Source organism: Triticum dicoccoides, chromosome 1B (assembly GCF_002162155.2).
Source record: "Triticum dicoccoides isolate Atlit2015 ecotype Zavitan chromosome 1B, WEW_v2.0, whole genome shotgun sequence".
In the NCBI taxonomy this organism is placed as follows: domain Eukaryota; kingdom Viridiplantae; phylum Streptophyta; class Magnoliopsida; order Poales; family Poaceae; genus Triticum; species Triticum dicoccoides.
Window position 1 is genome coordinate 300,597,404 of NC_041381.1, and position 19,952 is coordinate 300,617,355.

Below are 19,952 nucleotides of genomic sequence, written 5' to 3' on the forward strand. Positions count from 1 at the left end.
TGCGAAGAGGTGCGCTTGCCGGAGTGGGCATCAGAGCTACTCTTGCCGGACTTGGTCTTCTTCTTCCCCCCTGGAGCTTTAGCGGCAAGTGGTTTACGTTCTGCTGCGGCTGCTGCTTCCCGGTAGATCTTGTCGGTACAGATAAGTGCATCTTTCTTGTTGCCATGGACAGAAATAACACTTATCGGACCAGGCATCTTGAGCACATTGTAGGCGTAGTGAGAGGCTGCCATGAACTTGGCGAGCGCTGGACGGCCAAGTATCCCATTGTAAGGCAATGGGAAATCAGCAACATCAAATGTGACTCTCTCTGTTCTGAAATTCAGCTCGCTGCCAAAGGTCACTGGCAGTGTGATCTTCCCCTTCGGCTTACTCCTTCCCAGGTTGATTCCTTGAAAGGTACCCGTCCCTTCGAGCTCGCTGTCGGGGATCTGGAGCTTGTTGAGCACCGCTGAAGAGATCAGATTTAGGCCGGCCCCGCCGTCAACCAACATCTTTGTGACCTTGAGGTTGCGGATGGTTGGCGAAACCAACATCGGCAAGCACCCGACCGCAGTGATGCGATCAGGGTGATCCTCAACATCAAAGACGATGGGCGTGCTGGACCACTTTAGGGGCTTGCGCGATTCGACTGATGGTTCTGCTGCATTTACCTCCCGCACCCACTGCTTGAGTTGGCGGTGCGAGGTGTGCAGAGAAGCGCCGCCGTCAACGCACAAAACCTCCGTCGCCTTCTGAAACTCTTGCTCGTCGGTCTCATCTTCCTCCATCTAATCATCTTCATCTTCGTCTTCGTCCTTGTCGCGGCCGCGGGGAGGTCTGTCTCCTTGCCGCTGCTTGGCCTTGCCGCGGTGCCCTCCCCGGGCGGGACGCTTCTTGTCGGATCCTCCGCCACCCCCTGGGCCTTCTCCTTGTCGCGACGCTCATATTCAGCTTTCTGTAGCTCTGCCATCTGCTCAACCTTCTTGCACGCTTGGAGGTCGTGGCCCTTGGTGCGGTGGATCTTGCAGCACTGCTTGCCGGAGCCGTCCTGCTTCTCGGCGGCCACCACAGCCTCGCCGGAGTCATCAGCTTTGGCCTTGCCGGCGCCGCTTGCGTTGCCGGACTGCTCGACGACTAGCACATCCTTAGCCTTTCTCTTTCTGTTATTCCGCCTCGGTTCTTCCTTGCCGGAGGGGCATCCTCACTGTCAGATCCTTCTGCTCCCGCATTCTCTCCGGGGATTTTCCTCCCCTCCTCAGCCCGTGCTCACTTGTCGGCCAGAGCGTATAGCTCGCTGACATCTCTGATCTTGCACATTGCCATCTCCTCCCTCATCCTGCGGTTACGCACGTTCTGATGGAACGCGCTGATAACCGCGGCAGGGTGGACGTCTGGGATGTTGCGCTGCACCTGGCTGAATCTCTGTATGTACTTGCGCAGGGGTTCTCCTTCTTTCTGGGCTAGCAGATGAAGGTCGCTCTCCTGACCATGGGGTTTGTGGCCGCCTGTGAAGGCGCCGACAAACTGATGGCACAGGTCCGCCCATGAAGAGATGGAGTTGTCCGGCGATTGCATGAGCCAAGATCTGACGTTGGGCTTGAGCACCAGCGGGAAGTAGTTGGCGAGTATCTTCTCGTCGTGTCCCCCGGCAGCCTGCACCGCGATGGTGTAGACGCTGAGGAACTCCGATGGATGTATCCTGCCATCGTACTTCTCGGGTACGTCTGGTTTGAAGTTCTTGGTACTGGGCCACTGGACTTGCCGCAGCTCACGGGTGAACGCAGGGCAACCTGCCGTGTACGGCAAGTCGCCTGGTTCCCCTGGCGCATGCATATCGACAGGGGGCCCAGCGCGCTGGTCAGATTGACGCCGCGCTTCTCTTCTGCGCTCGATGCGAGTACGAGTGTCCTCGTGTCATCGTTCTTGGAGAATGTGGCGTTGATCGCGGCGAGCTTGCGGGTCCGACAACGCGGTGGAGTCAGCGTCGAGGTTGGCCCGGCGAGTCGGCGACCTTGGCCTTCGGGGCGGGGAGTGCACGGTGGTGGCACTCCCAGCGGTCTTGTCGCCACCGGCTTCCGCCTGAGCGTCTTGCCGCGGCTTCGACGTGCTCGTTTGCCGGGGCTTGTCGGCGTTGGCGAAGCCAATGAGGCTATAAATGGCGGCCCTCCAGTCGTCGATCTTGTCCGGCGCTGGAGGGTAATCTAAGAGCAGCTCGGCTCGGGCCAGCGCGTCCTCTGGAGTCTTGGGTGGCGGTGGCGAGCGGCGCGAGGTGCGGGACATGCTCAAACTCCTAACAGTGTTAGAAGGAGCAACGTCTCGTCCAGGCGACCGCACTGCGCTCGTGCCAGCGTGTTGACGTGTACGTTGGCCTTGAGCGTCCCGCGACCCACCAGCTTGGCCTTGTTCCAACGCGAGCACGGTGCTAGGGGCACCGTGGCGGTGTCGATCTTGCACCTCTTGAGAGGGGTGCGGTGGATATCCAGACGCTGAAGCTTGCGGGGCCTTGTCCTTGGACCTGGTGACAACGTGAGTCCCACCGTCGGCGCCCGCTCCTCCGCCGGCGTCCACCCCACCGCCTGTTTGCTCCGGTGGCGGCAGGATGGTCGCAGACGGAGTGGCCACCTCCGAAGCCTTCTTCTTTGGTGGCATGTCGATGAAGATGTTGATGTAGCGCGCAGAGACCGGATCAGGTTCGCACAACCTCGACGTCCCCTACCTGGCGCGCCAAAGATGTCATGGGAGACGAGCACCTATGGGGCAGGGGGGGCCCTTCTCGGTCCGGCAGGGAGCGGAGGGTGCACGAAGAGCAGATCGAGGTCGAGCGCGCGGGGGATTTACCCAGCTTCGGAGCTCTCCGGAGAGATAAAACTCCTACTGCTGCTTTGTGTTTATATTTTGTTCTTGCTCGAAAGTGTGGGTATGCTGAGGTTTCCAATGAGTCGAACCCCTTCTACGTGCGCATGGGCCTCCTTTTTATAGTCTAAAGGGGTCACCGACAGGTGGCAGCGTAGAAAGAGGGGTAAAAAGGTAAAAATGCGGGTTGGTACAACCACTATCTACAGTGCCCCTACCTAACTCTGACGGCAGGGGACAAGGGCATTTAATGCCCGTCCGGTCGCTCCAACAGTGCAGGAAGCGACCGTTAGGGGCGCCACCGATCGCCACGATGGCCTCCTAGTCACCTTCGCTTGCCACCTCGCACCGCTAGGCTGCATAGCCACCCGCCACGTGCACCAGGAGTGATCCTGCAGTGACACGTCGTTGGGTGAGCTGGAGCGCAGAGTGGTGGCTTCGCCGTGGCAAGTGCCTTGCCGCGGTCTCTGTCTTGTTGCACCCGCAAGCTTGCCGCTCGTCGGGTCTTGCCGGGACGCGCGGTGCGTCGCGGCAAGTCTTCCGAAGTGCCTCGGCTGGCCTTCCCGGCAAGCTCCTCTTGCCGGGGTCTTGTCCTTCCCGGAAAGCTTCTCTTGCCGGGGCTTTGTCTTCTCAGCTAACACTTTGTTCTTGAATGGCAGTAAAATAAGAATGATGGAGGGTCTTGGCGGACGCGCGGCAAGCCTTGCCGCGGGGCGCTGCGACTGCCCGTGCACAAGTTCGGGGTACTAAGGTACCCCTACTTTAGTACACCGACATCGACCCTATGGATTACCTCAATACAAACGTGTATGACTGTGACATAGATATGATGAGTCAACCATATGACGAATCGGGCTATCAGCTTGCTAATGAGGATATGGATGATATGCCCGGACAGGGCCGTACCATGGATTGCAAAAAGTCTCTCTTCATGAAATCCTCACAGGACACGCATGAAGATGCCGCCTCAACACATGATCAACTAGCCGGGCACGAGGGTCGTACAGTACTTAGCCCGGGAATACTTGGGCAGGGGTTAAGGAAGGGTCTGGAAGGTGTGCCCAAGAAAAAGGAGAGGAAGAGATCGGGGAAGGTAACTGCCTCCAAACAAGCCAGAGCACACAGCAGCCAGACGATGCATTCTGAAGAGCATGTACCCGTGAAAGGTGCGGTCATGTTCCATCTCACGGGCGAGCCGATGCTACCGCCGAAACCGCTGGAGGCACTATCAGGGGATCTCAGGAGACTGCATGACCATGTGCTGTCGACTGAGAAAAGCCTACTAGCCTCAAAGGATCCAGGATATCCGACATACGCGGCTCGTGTGCCTGAGGGGAAGTGCTACGTCGACACACGGCCCGTGGAGGTGTTCTTCCTGCGGTTTGACCATATCTTTGAGATGTTTCTAACAAGGCGGCTTGATTATACTATCGTCCGCCTTTTTGCGCTACATATGAGCTCCGTCATGAAGAGTGAAGAAGTCTCGCAAATCTGTGTTGCGGATCCGTACTACATGCACGAGTCTTTCTTGAGTCTCGGCGACTTTGAGCGTGAAACTGCTAGGGAGTACCTCCAAAACTTCATGGTACAGAATAAGGACCGGGAAATTGTCCTCGTGCCTTATCATCCAAAGTAAGTCAGTTCCGGACAACCCTTTCGTACATTTCAATCATTCCTTCTCTCATATATGGGGAATAATTTGAGGTGTCTTTTCCCCGCAGCAACGGGCGCGCCGTCCTTATCGTTCTTTACCCGCAAGTCTCCCACGCCGTGTATTTTGACCCTTCCAGAGACTACGAGAAAAAGGACTACACCCACATAATGAATATTCTAGATGATGCTCTCCAAGGCTTCAGCTTTAGAGGTGGCCACGTGCATATCAAGAAACAAAGGAATAAGAAGATGGGTTTCGTGCATAAAACTAACTTCTCCTGCATCCATGTCCCAAAACCAAGCAAGAAGGATGGATTCTACATCGCCCATCTCATGATTCAGTTCAACACGGATCACCAAAAGCTTCGCATTAACAGCAGAAATGATGATCATATCCACAAGTGGCTAGAATCTCATGGAGAAGCGAGTTATAAACTTAGAGATGAATTCTTTCGCACCCAAAGCGACATTGCGACGATCATCATGAAAGAAGTCGTCGATGAGAAGGGGATGTTCCACCACGGCCCTATATCGCGAACTAACGTCCGAACTCGCATAGGCATGCAACGTCTAGACCTCACGCCGTTCAAGAAGCTAGGGTTCGTCCTCGATGATATGGAAGGATGGAACTTCTAGTGATTTATGATGCCGATGATGATGATATGTGTCGGTTGAACTTGTATACTTTTTGTAGCGATGAAACTTTGTGATGTCCATGGTCCCTGCCGAACTTGCGTAACGCTACTTTGTTAGTTTGCGTACGATGACCTGCGTACCTCTAGTTAATTAATTTGAGTACTGTATATGTTGCATCTAGTTGCTAACCTTTCTTTTTTGGTGTTGCTCTAGTATATTTTGTTGCATATATATGATTGTACATCCTCTTCATGAACATGCATCTCTAACAGGTACCTAGTTTCTTGACGGCGAGATGGAAATGCTATGTCGTGTACAAAGGGAAGGTTCTGGGGGTGTACAACGAGTGGCATGAGTGACAGGCGCAAGTGAATAGGTTCACGGGCGCCAGCCATAAAGGCTTCAAAAGCAGACAAGAAGGAGAAGCTAGTTACTTGAGGTTCACGCAAGCGCGAGAGAGGACTCGTAACCGCCACCTCATGTACTGCATGGTTCCACTCTCACTCATAGTGATAGCACTTCTTGCGTATACCTTTGTTTAGATGGATGAGGTTGTTGTAGTTGCAAGTATTCAAGACTTGCGTGTATTGCTATTTTCGAGATGATGACAAGATATCACTTTGTGTTGGATGATGATTATGAAGAGACTATTTGTATGTACATGCTATGATTACATTTGTGGTCTCGCAGGCATTTGTATGTGTATCATCATGACATTTCTATGTGCTAAAGATTCTTCTACAAAGCCGGTTCAAATACAAAACAAATATGCCAAAAAAAACAACTTAAATTAGCAGTAGCGAGTGTACAAAAGTTAGCAGCAGCGCCTCAATAGCAGTAGCGCGTCCAGCCAAAGAGCGCTAGCGCTACTAGCGGTAGCGAGCTTCCCCAAACCGCGCTGCTGCTACACTTGTGTAGCAGTAGCCCGGGTGTGCACGCGCAACTGCTATGAGTTAGCTGTAGCGCCATATTAGTAGCGCGGGTACCCGCGCTACTGATACATCTAAAACTCGCGCTGATGCTAGCCTTTTCCCTAGTAGTGCCTCGTCCTTAGCCAATCTTCGCTTAATCCGTAGTCCCTGTTTCGAGTTTCAAATATTAGCAACAGAACCAGTATCAAATACCCAGGTACTACTGCGAGCATTAGTAAGGTATACATCAATAACATGTATATCACATATACCTTTGTTCACTTTACCATCCTTCTTATCTGCCAAATACTTGGGGCAGTTCCGCTTCCAGTGTCTAGTTTGCTTGCAGTAGAAGCACTCAGTCTCAGGCTTAGGTCCAGACTTGGGTTTCTTCTCTTGAGCAGCAACTTGTTTGCTGTTCTTCTTGAAGTTCTCCTTCTTCTTCCCTTTGCCCTTTTTCTTGAAACTGGTGGTCTTGTTGACCATCAACACTTGATGCTCCTTCTTGATTTCTACCTCCGCAGCTTTTAGCTTTGCGAAGAGCTCATGAATAGTCTTGTCCATCCCTTGCATATTATAGTTCATCACGAAGCTCTTGTAGCTTGGTGGCAGTGATTGAAGAATTCTGTCAATGACACTATCATCAGGAAGATTAACTCCCAGTTGAATCAAGTGATTATACCTAGACAATTTGAGTATGTGTTCACTGACAGAACTATTCTCCTCCATCTTGCAGCTATAGAACTTATTGGAGACTTAATGTATCTCAATCCGGGCATTTCCTTGAAATATTAACTTCAACTCTTGGAACATCTCATATGCTCCATGACGTTCGAAACGTCGTTGAAGACCCGGTTCTAAGCCGTAAAGCATGGCACACTGAACTATCGAGTAGTCATCAGCTTTGCTCTGCCAGACGTTCTTAACGTCATCAGTTGCATCAGCAGCAGGCCTGGCACCCAGTGGTGCTTCCAGGACATAATTCTTCTGTGCAGCAATGAGGATAATCCTTAGGTTACGGACCCAGTCTGTGTAATTGCTACCATCATCTTTCAACTTTTCTTTCTCAAGGAACGCATTAAAATTCAACGGAACAACAGCACGAGCCATCTATCTACAACAAACATAGACAAGCAAAATACTATCAGGTACTAAGTTCATGATAAATTTAAGTTCAATTAATCATATTACGTAAGAACTCCCACTTAGATAGACATCCCTCTAATCGTCTAAGTGATTACGTGATCCATATCAATCACACCATGTCTGATCATCACGTGAGATGGAGTAGTTTCAATGATGAACATCAATATGTTGATCATATCTACTATATAATTCACGCTCGACCTTTCGGTCTCCGTGTTTCGAGGCCATATCTGTTATATGCTAGGCTCGTCAAGTTTAACCTGAGTATTCCGCGTGTGCAACTGTTTTGAACCTGTTGTATTTGAACGTAGAGCCTATCACACCCGATCATCACGTGGTGTCTCAGCACGAAGAACTTTCACAACGGTGCAAACTCAGGGAGAACACTTCTTGATAATTTTAGTGAGAGATCATCTTAAAATGCTACCGTCAATCAAAGCAAGATAAGATGCATAAATTATAAACATCACATGCAATCAATATAAGTGATATGATATGGCGATCATCATCTTGTGCTTGTGATCTCCATCTCCGAAGCATCGTCGTGATGACCATCGTCACTGGCGCGACACCTTGATCTCCATCGTAGCATCATTGTCGTTAGGCCATCTATTGCTTCTACGACTATCGCTACCGCTTAGTGATAAAGTAAAGCAATTACAGGGCGTTTGCATTTCATACAATAAAGCGACAACCATATGGATCCTGCCAGTTGCTGATAACTTCGGTTACAAAACATGATCATCTCATACAATAAAATATAGCATCACGTCTTGACCATATCACATCACAACATGCCCTGCAAAAACAAGTTAGACGTCCTCTACTTTGTTGTTGCAAATTTTACGTGGCTGCTACAGGCTGAGCAAGAACCGTTCTTACCTACGCATCAAAACCACAACGATAGTTCGTCAAGTTAGTGTTGTTTTAACCTTCGCAAGGACCGGGCGTAGCCACACTCGGTTCAACTAAAGTTGGAGAAACAGACACCCGCTAGTCACCTGTGTGCAAAGCACGGCGGTAAAACCAGTCTCGCGTAAGCGTACGCGTAATGTCGGTCTGGCCGCTTCATCCAACAATACCACTGAACCAAATTATGACATGCTGGTAAGCAGTATGACTTGTATCGCCCACAACTTACTTGTGTTCTACTCGTGCTATAACATTAACGCATAAAACCTAGGCTCGGACGCCACTGTTGGGGAACGTAATAATTTCAAAAAAATTCCTACGCACATGCAAGATCATGGTGATGCATAGCAACGAGAGGGGAGAGTGTTGTCCACGTACCCTCGTAGACCGTAAGCGGAAGTGTTATGACAATGCGGTTGATGTAGTCGTACGTCTTCATGATCCGACCGATCCAAGCACCGAACGTACGGCACCTCCGAGTTCAGCACACGTTCAGCTCGATGACGATCCCCAGACTCCAATCCAGCAAAGTGTCGGGGATGAGTTCCGTCAGCACGACGGCGTGGTGACGATGATGATGTTCTACCGACGCAGGGCTTCGCCTAAGCACCGATATATCCGAGGTGGAATATGGTGGAGGGGGGCACCGCACATGGCTAAGGAATGATCACGAAGATCAACTTGTGTGTCTAGAGGTGCCCCCCTCCTCCGTTTATAAAGGGGGGAGGAGGAGAGGGCCGGCCAAGGGAGTGGCGCGCCCTAGGAGGGGGAAACCTACTCCAAGTAGGTTTGCCCCCTCCCTTTCCTATTCCAAGAAGGAGGGGGAAGGAAGGAGTGGGAGAGGGGAAAGGCAAGGGGGGCGCCGCCCCCCCTTCCTTGTCCTATTCGGACTCAAGGGGAGGGGGCGCGCCTCTTGCCCTGGCTGGCCCCTCTCTCTCTACTAGGGTCCAACAAGGCCCATTAGTTCCCGGGGGGTTCCGGTAACCCTCCCGCACTCCGGTTTTCTCCGAAAACACCCGGAACACTTCCGGTGTCCGAATATAGTCATCCAATATATCAATCTTTATGTCTCAACCATTTCAAGACTCCTCGTCATGTCCGTGATCACATCCGGGACTCCGAACAACCTTGGGTACATCAAAACTTATAAACTCATAATAAAACTGTCATTGTAACGTTAAGCGTGCGGACCCTACGGGTTTGAGAACTATGTAGACATGACCTAGAACTATTCTCGGTCAATAACCAATAGCGGAACCTGGATGCTCATATTGGCTCCTACATATTCTATGAAGATCTTTATCGGTCAAACCGCATAACAACATACGTTGTTCCCTTTGTCATCGGTATGTTACTTGCCTGAGATTCGATCGTCGGTATCCAATACCTAGTTCAATCTCGTTACCGGCAAGTCTCTTTACTCGTTACATATTGCATCATTCCGTAACTAACTCATTAGCTACATTGCTTGCAAGGCTTATAGTGATGTGCATTACCGGGAGGGCCCAAAGATACCTCTCTGACAATCGGAGTGACAAAACCTAATCTTGATATACGCCAACCCAACATGTACCTTCGGAGACACCTGTAGAGCTCCTTTATAATCACCCAGTTACATTGTGACGTTTGGTAGCACACAAAGTGTTCCTCCGGTAAACGGGAGTTGCATAATCTCATAGTTACAGGAACATATATAAGTCATGAAGAAAGCAATAGCAACATACTAAACGATCAAGTGCTAGGCTAACGGAATGGGTCATGCAATCACATCATTCTCCTAATAATGTGATCTCGTTAATCAAATGACAACACATGTCTATGGTTAGGAAACATAACCATCTTTGATTAATGAGCTAGTCAAGTAGAGGCATACTAGTGACGTTATGTTTGTCTATGTATTCACACATGTATCATGTTTCCGGTTAATACAATTCTAGCATGAATAATAAACATTTATCATGATATGAGGAAATAAATATAACTTTATTATTTCCTCTAGGGCATATTTCTTTCACATTTATTATTACGGGATTGACTTTCATGATCTATCCCCCAACTCTTTCCTTAATATCTCGACGTTCATCGTCGTGTGTGAGGCTTTTCTCCGAATTTCGCCTCTGCCTATGGCCGAAGATTTTCAACGTGAAGCCCAAGGTAGTGAGTGGCGAGCACGCCGAGTGCGGTGACGCCAGGGTGAGAAAGATGCCCAGGGTTGTATGGCCGACGGGCGCCTTCAATGACTCCGTCAAGGAGTGGCAGCAGCAGTGGTTCTATATCACCGAACTGCGCGGCAAAAAGTGGGCTGCAGCTCCCGAGTTCAGATCTGGAGCCCTGCTGCGGCTCACGTCCTGGCCCGAGAAGGGCCTGAGCTGGTCCTCGTCCGATGAGCTGTCACTGCTCTAGACGCGCGTCCAGAGTGTGGTCGACAAGGACGTCAAACTCGTCGACATAGTCCAGGTGATGTTAGTTCGCCTGGTTCTCCCCTGCTAGTGTCGAGCCTGCAATTTTTGGGAATACGACCCAACCGAGCACTAGACCCTTCGGGAGCTCTATGGTTCCTCCCACAAGGATATCTGGAAGGTGCTCTTTAAGTCCGGCAAATCATGGCCGGGCAACGCCGAGGACCGTGGGTATCAATTATCCCACTCTGCAAGTCCGGTAAGTTGTTGTTATGCTTTGTCCATCCGTGTTTTAGCTGGCACGTCCTGAGGTAACCGCTTTCATTTTGTCTTACAATAATCCCAGGGATGGACGAAGAAGGTGGAGCGGATACACTGTCCTGCCCCACTGCCGGAGGAAACGGCCGGACCTCTTCTGATGAAGATGCTGGTCCCAGCGCCCTACGAGGCGCCGAAGAAAGAGGCTCCTAAGAAGGCCAAGAAGACCCGGAGTGGCCTCCGTCGTCGTGATGCTTCGGACGCAAAATTCGAAGACTCCAGCGACTACCCCTCCTCCGAAGACGAAGAGGAGGAGGAAGAAGATGAGTCCGCCGCAGGGGGGAGAAGAAAAGGATGGCCTCCTCATCCCTGGAAGCCGAATCACCAAAGAGGGGGAAAGGCTCCCTTCCGGAGGCGTCCACCACGGCTGCCGATAGCAGCCCAGAGTGGGATCCCAGGGTCCACCCCCTGGTAAGATCATAAGTATACGAAATCTGCACGCACCTACGCGCTCGAGGTTATTAGGACGTAGTAGTTTTAACCGTCGCCACGTTTCGTGTAGCTCGGTGAGGTCCCGCGCCGGACAATCCTCATCGGAGGATTCGCTGAGCTCAGATGCTTTGGTGAGTGAGACGCCTCCAGAGGCCCCTTCCCCAAAGCCTAGGTGCGACAGTGAGGTGTCGTCTCAACGGGACCCGGACCAGGGGGGCATATCTCTGGGGCCGGACACACGGGAGCATTGGCCCCCAGGCGTGTCGACGGCGGGGGTGATCTCGGGTTCGGACCACAGCCGGACATGGTCCTGGAGACCTTTAAAGCTCCAGGATTGGGCGAGCAGCCACCTTTGACGGGGGGAGGCTTGCCTACTCCGCCAGCAACCTCTGCCCAAGCAGAGCTGCCGGGCGGCCTATCGACAGCGTTAAGGAGCGCGTCTATCATCGATGAACATCGGGCCCTCATGGGTGCGGTGATTGAAAAGATTTAGAACGCCGAGAGCGGGCTGAATGAGTCCTGCCTTGGACTTATAAAGGCCTTTGAGGTATATTTTTGCAAACCTTTTGGAGATTGTCACAGTATGAGTAGTAGTGTCTGATGCACTATCCGACGAAAGAGAGAGAAAGCCGGACAGGGGATCAAATCATCCGCTTTTTGCAGGAGCCTTCATTAATGACGTATATCCCTTTGTTTGAAAATAGGCGTCTGCAGAGAAGACCGCCGCTCATAACGCGGAGGTGTCCGAACTGAAGCAGAGTCTGGAATGGGCCGAAGAGGAACTTGGCCGTGTGAAGAAGCAATTGGGGGACAAGCAAGGTATGTTGAAACGTTGTCCTAAATTCGGCACGAATGAGTAATTGTGCCTGATGAAAAGTATTTGTATTGTATGCTCTAGGAGCGAGTGCCGAATTTGAGGCACTGAAGAAGACTGTGGCGGACGCCAACAAGAAGGCTGCCGCCGAACAGGCTCTTTGTGAGAAACACGAGGCCAGGGTCATCGAAGCTGAGCAAGAGCTCCTGGAGGCTCTGAAGAAGAGTGAGGCCTTGGAGCAGAGTTTAGCAGGGAAAGAATCCGAACTCGCCCAAGCTCTCCAAGCCACGAAGGATGCTCGGGAAGAAGCCCGAGGTGCTCTGAAGGACATTCAGGAGGCACGGAAGGTTGCGGCTGGTAAGGCCTTTTGTACTCAAAGCCATTTTTTTGCATAGTAATAGGGGCGCTAAGCGACGAGCTGAATTCTTGTCTTTCCAGGGGCGTTTGCGGATCTGCCTCCCAGCATATCAGATGCCACCCAATTCTACCGGACCGAGGAGAAGAAGTCTGCGGAGAGGGATTTTTGGTCGCAGTATTTGGCGCCGAATTATCCGGTGCCCTTTATCGATCAACTGAAGCAGCTGGTCGAACTGCACCAGGCGGCTGAACTAGCCATGAAGGACTTGGTTATCCGGCTGTGGCCCGCGGAGCCCATTCCAAGCAGTTACTTCGGACTCGTGAAGCGGATTGTTGGCGCTTGCCCTCGGCTTGATGTCATTATGCGATCGTTCTGTATAGAGGGTGCGCGCATGGCGTTTGCCCGTGCGAAGGTGCATTGGGGGAAGCTTGATGCTGAGAAGCTGATGACTGAGGGGCCGCCGGAGGGTAAGGAGCATCGCAAGGCCGAGTTGTACTATGAAGGTGTACTAAAGGGAGCCCGCCTTGTGGCAGATAAGTGTACCAAAGACATTATATTTCCCTGAAGGCAGTCGTGCCATTCTTTGTAATGTGGGATAATGGCAATTTTATTATTTGTTGCCTGTTTTGTTTGAACGTTTGTTCTTCCTGTGCGGCTGTATGTAAATCCTGAGATTTGGCCAGTCGTCGGCTTCTACCCCCACGTAAAAAGTACGGGGGTGTTCGAGACATACCTGAACACTCTTTATCCCATTGTTGGGTCCATTTAAGGAGGTGTTCCTCACCATGAACAAGGCAATTAGACTATAGGGCTTTATCACTCTCACTTAGCCATAGGAAATTGAGTATGGTGGGCGCAGCCCCTAGTGTTCGGAAGGCCGAACTAGGGGCTCTATTGGCGCGTGATCGGAAGACCGATCCGTCGCACTTTGCATTTATAATGGCATTATGCGGAATAAATCTTTAAAGATTTTACAACCTCTAGAACAACTGACCAGCTCTCGCTGTATCATGACAGTCAGTTTTTGGCTTTCTCTACTGAGGTGCTCGTCCGGAAGAACCGAGACACAATCGCAGTAGTTCTCCCAGCGCTACCTTAGCTGATGGGGCGGAACATAAGGTACCAAAAAATGGGAGCCGGGCAAACCCAACTAATGACCCAAGACATGATTCGGAGCTGATGCATATAGTGCTATAAGTTCGGGGTGCCGAGCGACCGAAAAGGTGGTCGGACTTTATTGCCGTACTATGAATCCCCTAGCATAATCGGGCATAACACAAGGCGTGGGCGCCGTTTGTGAAAAAGAGGCATCAATGAGAAACGACGGGCGGTAAGTGCTATTTAAGTCTACGCATTGTAGTAAAATGACATGTCTATGCATATGAGTGCGTTTTATGCTTATGAAAGGAGTGTTTTTGGCGGAACCTGTAGTGGCCGGACTTGAGGAGGCTGTGTGTGAATCTGAGGTGTATCCGGACTGCCTGCCTTGTGTGTCCGAGCTGATTCCGCACGGCCAGTTGATACGTCTCCAACATATCTATAATTTTTGATTGTTCCATGCTATTATATTACCCCTTTTGGATGTTTATGGGTTTTATTTTACACATTTATATCATTTTTTGGACTAACCAACTAACCGGAGGCCCAACCCATATTGCTGTTTTTTTGTCTATTTCAGTATTTCGAAGAAAAGGAATATCGAACGGAGTCCAAACGAAATGAAACCTTCGGGAGTGTGATTTTTGGAACGAACGTGAACCAGAGGACTTGGAGTGCAAGCCAAGAAGCTACCGAGGCTCCCACGAGATAGGAGGGCGCGCGCCCCCCTATAGGGCGCGCTGCTTGTCTCGTGGGCCCCTCGGGCGGCCACCGACATACTTCTTCCTCCTATATATACCTACGTACCGTGAAAACATCCAGGAGGCAGACGAAACACAATTTCCACCATCGTAACCTTCTGTATCCGCGAGATCCCATCCTGGAGCCTTCGCCGGTGTTCTGCCAGAGGGGGAATCGACCACGGAGGGCCTCTACATCAACATCCTTGCACCTCCGATGAGTTGTGAGTAGTTTACCATAGACCTACGGGTCCATAGTTATTAGCTAGATGGCTTCTTCTCTCTTTTTGGATCTCAATACAATGTTCTCCCCCTCTCTTGTGGAGATCTATTCGATGTAAACTCTTTTTGCGATGTGTTTGTCGAGATCCGATGAATTGTGGGTTTATGATCAAGTTTATCTATGAATAATATTTGAATCTTCTCTGAATTCTTTTATGTATGATTGAGTTATCTTTGCAAGTCTCTTCGAATTATCAGTTTGGTTTGGCATTCTAGATTGATCTTTCTTACCATGGGAGAAGTGCTTAGCTTTGGGTTCAATCTTGCGGTGTCCTTACCCAGTGACAGAAAGGGTGGCAAGGCACGTATTGTATTGTTGCCATCGAGGATAACAAGATGGGGTTTATATCATATTGCTAGAGTTTATCCCTCTACATTATGTCATCTTGCTTAATGCGTTACTCTGTTCTTATGAACTTAATACTCTAGATGCAGGCAGGAGTCGGTCGATGTGTGGAGTAATAGTAGTAGATGCAGGCAGGAGTCGGTCTACTTGTAATGGACGTGATGCCTATATACATGATCATGCCTAGATAATCTCATAACTATGCGCTTTTCTATCAATTGCTCGACAGTAATTTGTTCACCCACCGTAATACTTATGATATATTGAGAGAAGCCACTAGTGAAACCTATGCCCCCCGGGTCTATCTCTTATCATATTTGCTTTCAATCTACTTTTATTTGCATCTTTACTTTTTGCATCTATATTATAAAATACCAAAAATATATTTATCTTATCATACTATCTCTCTTAGATCTCACTTCGCAAGTGGCCGTGAAGGGATTGACAACCCCTTTATTGTGTTGGTTGCGAGTTCTTTGTTTGTTTGTGTAGGTGCGTGGGACTTTTGAGGAGCCTCCTACTGTATTGATACCTTGGTTCTCAAAAACTGAGGGAAATACTTATTCTACTATTGATGCATCACCCTCTCCTCTTCGAGGAAAACCAACACAAGCTCAAGACGTAGCAATAAGGATTTCTGGCGCCGTTGTCGGGGAGGTCTTCGCTCAAGTCAAGACATACCAAGTACCCATCACAAACCCATCTCGCTCGCATTTACATTATTTGCCATTTGCCTCTCGCTTTCCTCTCCCCCACTTCACCCTTGCCGTTTTATTCGCCCTCTCTTTCCCAATCTCCTCTCTTTTTGTTTGCCTTTTTCTGCTTGCTTGTGTGCCTGTTTGTCCTTATGGCTTCACCTAAGGGTCCTGACCACCTTCTCAGAAGGATGGATGAGATTGAATCAAATATTAGAAGCTTTATGAATTTGCAATTTGAGCATAATAATTTTTTTAGAAAAGAGCTTAAGGAACAAAACGGTTCTTTGGGTTTTATGAACAAAGAGCTTGATGATATGAATAAAGAATTTTAAGGTGTTAATGCTCAAATTACCCGGCTTGAAAATGCTATAGCCAAAATTTCTGATAAGCAAGCCATCTTAGTCAATAAGATGGCCGCTAAACCAGAAAATTTAGATGAAAATAATGAGGAGGATCTTAAAGTTATTGGTGCGTCTCCTATTAGATCTATGTTTTGCAATATGAATTTTGATGATTATGGGACTGATGATGAATCAACTTTGCCTAGAAGGCGTCCCAAATATTCGGAGTCTTTAGATCTTGATGCTAAATTTGGTAAATGTGGGATTGGAGAGTCCCCAACTTCAAATAACATTGAACCTACTATCTCGGATTTCAAGGAATTCGATTACGATAATTGTTCTTTAAAAGGTTGTATTTCCTTGTTGCAATCCGTTGTTAATTCTCCTCATGCTTATAGTCAAAACAAAGCCTTTACCAAACATATTGTTGATGCCTTGATGCAATCTTATGATGAAAAACTTAATTTGGAAGTTTCTATACGTAGAAAACTTAATGATGAGTGGGAACCTACTATAAAGATTAGAATTAAAGATTATGAGTGTTTGGCTTTGTGTGATTTGGGTGCTAGTGTTTCCACGATTCCGAAAACTTTATGTGATATTCTAGGTTTCCATGATCTCGATGATTGCTCTTTAAATTTGCACCTTGCGGATTCCACCATTAAAAAGCCTATGGGAAGGATCAATGATGTCCTTATTGATGCAAATAGAAATTTGGTGCCCGTAGATTTTATCGTTCTTGATATTGATTGCAATCTTTCTTGCCCTATTATTTTTGGTAGACCTTTCCTTGGAACGATTTGTGCGATTATTGATATGAAGGAAGGGAATATTAGATTCCAATTTCCATTAAAGAAAGGCATGGAGCACTTTCCAAGAAAGAAAGTCAAATTACCTTATGAATCTATCATGCGTGCTACTTATGAATTTAGTGCCAAAGATGGCACTCGTTATATCTATCTTTGCTTTTATGCCTAGCTAGGGGAGTTAAACGATAGCGCTAGTTGGGAGGCAACCCAATTTTTCTTTATGTTTTTTGTTTTTGCTCCTGTTTAGTAATAAATCTTGCATCTACCTTCTGTTTAGATGTGTTTTTATATTTTAATTAGTGTTTGTGCCAAGTAGAACCTAAAGGATAACCTACGATGATAGTTGATTTGCTTCTGCTGAAAAACAGAAACTTTGCACGCACGAATATAATTTTGTTAAATCACAGGAACATGATTTTGCGTTGATTCTTTTTTCTAATGATCAATAAACAAAATTTCCAGGACTTCCTATTTTGGTAGGATTTTTAGAGTTCCAGAAGTTTGCGTTAGTTATAGATTGCTACAGACTGTTCTGTTTTTGACATATTCTGTTTTTCATGTGTTGTTTGCTGATTTGATGCATCTATGGCTAGTAAAATAGTTTATAAACAATAGAGAAGTTGGAATACAGTAGGTTTAACACCAAAATAAATAAAGAATGAGTTTATTACAGTAACTTATGTGGTGGTTTTGTTTTCTTTCACTAACGGAGCTTATAAGATTTCCTGTCGAGTTTTGTGTTGTGAAGCTTTCAAGTTTTGGGTAAAGCTTTTATGGACTATGGAATAAAGGGTGGAAAGAGCCTAAGCTTGGGAATGCCCAAGGCACCCCAAGATATTCAAGGATAGCCAAAAGCCTAAGCTTGGGGATGCCCCGGGAAGGCATCCCCTCTTTCGTCTTCGTTCATTGGTAACTTTACTTGGAGCTATATTTTTATTCACCACATGATATGTGTTTTGCTTGGAGCGTCGTGTATTATATTAGTCTTTGCTTTTTAGTTTACCATAGTCATCCCTACTTTACACACCTTTTTGGAGAAGCCTATTTGATTAGGATTTGCTAGAATACTCTATGTGCTTCACTTATATCTTTTGAGCTTGATAGTTTTGCTCTAGTGCTTCACTTATATATTTTAGAGCACGGTGGTGTCTTAATTTTGAAGAAATTATTAGTCTCTCATGCTTCACTTATATTATTTTTAGATTCTTTTAGAACAGCATGGTATTTGCTATGGTCATAAAGTTGGTCCCAGAATGATGAGCATCCAAGTTGGGTATAATAAAAACTATCATAGAAAGTGAATTGGATGCTATGATCAATTTGATGCTTGATAATTGTTTTGAGATATGGAGGTAGTGATATTAAAGTTATGCTAGTTGGGTGATTATGAATTTAAAGAATGCTTGTGTTGAAGTTGTGATTCCTGTAGCATGCACGTATGGTGAACCGCTTTGTGATGAAGTTGGAGCACAATTTTATTTATTGAGTGTCTTCCTTACGAGTGGCGGTCGGGGACGAGCGATGGTCTTTTCCTACCAATCTATCCCCCTAGGAGCATGCGTGTAGTGATTTGGTTTTTGATGACTCCTAAATTTTTGCAATAAGTGCATGAGTTCTTTTGACTAATGTTGAGTCCATGGATTATACGCACCCTTTCACCCTTCCACCATTGCTAGCCTCTCTTGTACCGTGCAACTTTCGCTGGTACCATACACCCACCATATACCTTCCTCAAAACAGCCACCACACCTACCTATTATGGCATTTCCATAGCCATCCCGAGATATATTGCCATGCAACTTTCCACCGTTCCGTTCATATGACATGCATTAATTTTTTCATATTGCTCATTGCATGATCATGTAGTTGACATTGTATTTGTGGCAAGGCCACCTTCATAATTTTCATACATTTTACTGTTGATTCATTGCATATCCCGGTACACCGCCGGAGGCATTCATATAGAGTCATATCTTGTTCTAGCTTTGAGTTGTAATTCTTGAGTTGTAAATCCATAAAAGTGTGATGATTCTTCATTATTAGAGCATTGTCCTAGTGAGGAAAGGATGATGAAGACTATGATTCCCCCACAAGTCGGGATGAGACTTCGGACTTTACAAAAAGAAAAAAAAGAAAAAAAAGGGAAAAAAAGAGAAAGGCCAAAAAGAAAAAAAAGAAGGCCAAAGAAAAAAAAGAAAAAAAAATAAAATGAGAGAAAAAGAGAGAAGGGACAATGCTACTATCTCTTTTTCCACACTTGTGCTTCAAAATAGCACCATGATCTTCATGATAGAGAGTCTTATATGTTGTCACTTCCATATACTAGTGGGAAATTTTCATTATAGAACTTGGCTTGTATACTCCAATGATGGGCTTCCTCAAAAATGCCCTAGGTCTTCGTGAGCAAGCGAGTTGCATGCACACCCACTTAGTTTCTTTTGTTGAGCTTTCATATATTTATAGCTCTAGTGCATCCGTTGCATGGCAATCCCTACTCACTCACATTGATATCTATTAATGGGCATCTCCATAGCCCGTTGATACGCCTAGTTGATGTGAGACTATCTTCTCCTTTTTTGTGTTCTCCACAACCACCACTCTATTCCACATATAGTGCTATGTCCATGGCTCACGCTCATGTATTGCGTGAAAGTTGAAAGAGTTTGAGATTACTAAAGTATGAAACAATTGCTTAGCTTGTCATCGGGGTTGTGCATGATTAAATACTTTGTGTGATGAAGATAGAGCAACAGCCAGACTATATGATTTTGTAGGGATAACTTTCTTTATCCATGTTATTTTGAGAAGACATGATTACTTTTATTAGTATGCTTGAAGTATTACTATTTCTTATGTCAATATGAACTTTTATTTTGTATCATTTGGATCTGAACATTCATGCCACAATAAAGAAAATTACATTGAGAATTATGCTAGCTAGCATTCCACATCAAAAATCTCTTTTTTTCATTTACCTACTCGAGGACGAGCAGGAATTAAGCTTGGGGATGCTTGATACGTCTCCAACGTATCTATAATTTTTGATTGTTCCATGCTATTATATTACCCCTTTTGGATGTTTATGGGCTTTATTTTACACATTTTTATCATTTTTGGGACTAACCTACTAACCGGAGGCCCAGCCCATATTGCTGTTTTTTGCCTATTTCAGTATTTCGAAGAAAAGGAATATCAAACGGAGTCCGAATGGAATGAAACCTTCA